This window comes from Muntiacus reevesi, chromosome 9 (genome assembly GCF_963930625.1).
Source record: "Muntiacus reevesi chromosome 9, mMunRee1.1, whole genome shotgun sequence".
NCBI classification, from domain to species: Eukaryota; Metazoa; Chordata; class Mammalia; order Artiodactyla; family Cervidae; genus Muntiacus; species Muntiacus reevesi.
In genome coordinates this window covers 20987797-20992083 of record NC_089257.1, presented here as the reverse complement: position 1 = coordinate 20992083, position 4287 = coordinate 20987797, and the positions used below count along the sequence as shown (strand labels likewise).

At 36.9% G+C, this 4287-nt stretch overlaps 1 non-coding gene across 1 annotated transcript; it reads right to left on the bottom strand.

Annotated features, from left to right (window-relative positions):
- Nucleotides 1-3837: 3837 nt before the first annotated feature.
- On the bottom strand, nucleotides 3838-3909 carry TRNAC-GCA (transfer RNA cysteine (anticodon GCA)). The gene has a single exon. It is a non-coding gene; the product is annotated as a tRNA-Cys (tRNA).
- Nucleotides 3910-4287: the final 378 nt, after the last annotated feature.

The window sequence follows — 4287 nt, the reverse complement described above, 5'->3', positions numbered from 1 at the left end:
GGTGGTGACTAGGTCATTACTAAGAAGCATTACTCTAGTACATCCATCTTTGCCTAAATTTGCTCCTTTAAAATGCCCTATATGCAAAACAGAAAAAGAGACACAGATGTACAGAACAGAATTTTGGACTCTGTGGGAGAAGGCGAGGGTGGGATGTTTAGAGAGAACAGCATCGAAACATGTATATTATCTATGGTGAAACAGACCACCAGCCCAGGTGGGATGCATGAGACAAGTGCTCGGGCCTGGTGCACTGGGAGGACCCAGAGGGACTGGGTGGAGAGGGAGGTGGGAGGGGGGCTCAGGATGGGGAACACATGTAAATCCATGGTGATTCATGTCAATGTATGGCAAAACCCACTACAATATTGTAAAGTAATTAGCCTCCAACTAATAAAAATAAATGAAAAAAAAATGCCACCTCTCAATCAGACTGTCACATTTGTCTGAGAGAGATTATTATTGCTATCTTGCATGTATTCTTCACAACAAACTTGTGAAGTAGGCAGAATCAGGAGTCAGCTCCTTTTGGGGGGTTTGAGGGAGTTAAGCTCTAGAAACATCATCAATTTGCCCATAGGTTCTAACTCCAAGTTAACTTTCCTTTCTGCTATATTATATTGAATGCCATTATATTTTTAATAGAAGAAAAGGATGATCTGCCTAATATATCTCCCTCAAGTTCCACAGTTTGATTCTTTCAGGAAAAATTAGGCTTCTTCCAGATATTTTCAATGAGGCCCCATGCAATGGAATACAAATTGCCCCACATGACTAGCAAACCTCTCCTTTGTTTAGTGCAAGGCTGGCGAATCACCTTCATCATGGATGAGCGCCAGGCTCCTCCTGCAGTGGTCTTGTCTCTTAAATATGCCATGAAATTCTTTCCTTCTACACCTCCCTAACTGGATTTCTTTCAGCTAAGATGTCTTTTCCTCCATTGTCCACCCTTGTAAATTATATTCTTCTTAGAGTCAAGTGAGATGAAGTCTTGACCGGGAAGCTCTTGTTGATTTCTTCAGTCACAATGAATTTCTCCTTTTGCATAAAGAAAACCAAATGTGTATATACCTACAATTGACTCACATATTCTGCTTTGTATTAAAATTAATTGTTTATATGTTGCCTCCCTGAGCAATTGGAAACAATCTCTGTGCCAGACTCTCAACTGGGTCCCATAGAAACTGAACATCACCAAGGTGCATTCATAGTTCCCTCTAACACATGCTCCCTTACTCACTAAATTCTACCCAATAGTCAAGGACAAGCTCATTACCACCATCTTCTTCAAACTCTCCTGAATTCCTTTAGAAAGACATGTTATTATCCTTTGAACTCCAATACCAACTGAGGGCAATATCCTCTTTCTTATGACAATGGTTTAAGTACCTTTTGATTTTTCTGAAAGATTTGAACTTCCAAGTCAGTATGAATTGCATCCGTTGTGTTGCAGTTTATCTCAGAGTTCACAGCATGATAGGTGTTCAGTAAAAACTTGTTGTCTATATGAAAAGACATATATTCTTCCAGTTCATATCATTTATGGTTATGTCCAATAAATGTTTAATCTCTCACAGTTACTTTTAATCAGAATTTAACATGTTTTATTTTGAACCATAGGAAATGATCATTCCCGAGGTCATAAACAGTCGAATATATGCAGTATCATTCCATGCAGCCTAAAAGTTATGGAGTAAAAGGAATGATGGATAGAAAAATGAATGAAAATTCCCCACAGTTCTAATTCATAGCATGGTTGCATTAATCATACACATAAATATAATTTCATTTGATAGAAAGTCACCGGGAGGTCAAAATGGAAAATTTGCATTACAATGTCACGCCCCCATATGGAGGAAGATGCATTTCAAATATATCATTAGCCACAGGGAGGATTAATACAGACTATACATCCACCAGGCTTTTTTACCATCACATTCATTTTCCTCTGTGTTTACTGAAATGAAAAATCCCTGTACCCAAGTCAAACAACAAGCTTGCATCTTTTTTCATCCTTCCCTAGTGAGAATTCCAGCTGGGAGAAGTCATCTTGCTATATCCCATCGTCAGACCCATGCTAGTAAAGTCAGAGAAATCACAATGGCTCAGAAGTTAGGCCGACTGCACACATCAGGGGACCTGCCTTTTCTATGGGACATGCACACAGCAGCTGCTTGAAATGTGTGCATTGCCCATACCTCCTACCTGGTATGAGCACTGTATGTCTAAGATACCACGATGAGTCAGGCTTCCCTCTACAGTACGGTCAGTGATTTGGGGAATTTATGTCATAGCAGCACTGTGCAGAAATTAAGGCATGAAATTTAGAAGCCATAATGTCATGGCTCAAACCCTATCTTTAACGTTTATTAAATTTTGCAATCTCCCTGAAACTTTACGTCCTTACTTGCAAAACTGCATAAGACTAAAGTTATCTTTTAAGTTTATTGTGACAGTATCAGTGCTTTAGAGAAAGCCAATTTAATAGATTCTTTGTCCATACAATGAGTGTTTAATAAATGCTAGTTAAAAAATTTCTGGTTCACTTCTAAATTGTTTAATATTTCCCTGACTGAACAAAAACGGACATGTTCTAGATGCAGAGGCAGGCTACTGAAACCAGAACATTTAATTAAAATTAGACACATCACTTGAAAAGTGGTAATCATGAAAAAGAAGAAAAAGAAAAAGCATCTGGAAGGAAAAGAGAAATAGAAGAAAAATGAGACAAAGGAATTGGAGAAAGGTACTATTTCTTTAGCACTTTAGTACTGTACATACAATAAGTTTAGTAAACACTTCAAAATAGTACATAGAAAAAATATAGAAAATAGGAGAGATAAAATGAGAATTTTAAGAATCATTTTTAGAAGATTAATATCCAAATAATATGAGTTATATAAAGTACCAAGAATAAACATGCAAAAATAAACTTATCAAACTAATAATTCAATTTCTCAAAACTATAGCAAATTAATTTTGAGATATAACAGACACTCACAGTGTCCATCACAGTGGTTGAAGGAAGGCTCACACCAAGGAACATCTCTGTGAATTACAAAATACTGGAGGAAAAAGAGAAAAATCTTCAAACAATTTGAGAAAGAAAAGGCAATGGACGTGAAAAGGATTCAGGATTATAATGACACTGAAATTCAGTAAAATACAAAAATCTATGGTTACAAACATATCACTGTCTTTTCTGCAGGAAGAAGAAGATGGTTTGCAACATCAAATTCTATAACCAACCAAACTACTAGATAAGTACTAGTTAAACTACTAGTTAAATACTGATATTTACTATATGGCAGACCCTGTTGAAAACACACGGCACTAAATAACAAATGTACTTCTTCAATAATCTCCAAAGATGGATATTATTATCCTAACTTCACACATGAGGAAATGGAGGCATAGAAAGTTTAGAACAATGTCTTTGAAAGTCATGCCACTGTTCTGTTGGAGGATGAGAGGACTGGGGCTAAAATCCCACAGTCTAGGTCCAAACATGACATACTGCACCTCAGTCAAAAATAAACTGCTACCCTGACAAAAAATGCTGCCTTCATCAGGTGTGTCTGTATGATGCTAAACATAAAACCCTTTCATCACTAAATTCAAAGGAAAGTCTCCCTTATCTCTAAATACATCCTTTAGAAGTAATTACATTTACCTCAAAGGTTGTTTTATACATGTATATATGAAGTGAAGTCAAGTCGCTCAGTCATGTCTGACTCTTTATGACACCATGGACTGCAGCCCACCAGGCTCCTCCACTCATGGGATTTTCCAAGCAAGAATACTGGAGTGGGTTGCCATTTCCTTCTCCAGGGGATCTTCCCAACCCAGGGATTGAACCTGGGTCTTCTGCATTGCAGGCAGACACTTTACCATCTGAGCCACCAGGGAAGCTAGCACATATATATGTATATGTGTGTATATATATACACACACACTGCTGCTACTTTAAAAAATCAAATAATTTATCAAAAATTAACTTTATTATGTGTTTCCTTCTATTTCCCCTTCCCACAGTCCTTTGACTAACTTTACTAAAATACTAGCCTTTTCATAGGTTTCATTAGCTTATAAATTTGATGAACATGTCTACATACTGAACTCAGCCTTACCTGGAATTAAAATGCAAACATATTCAGTAGAATAAGAAATATTTCATTAGAATACAGATATTTCTAAAGCTCTGATTTAAAAACATGCTTCTAAGAAATTTGACTTTTCCAGTGACCCAGATATTTTTTAAGTTTTTCTCTTCCCTGGGATGTGCAC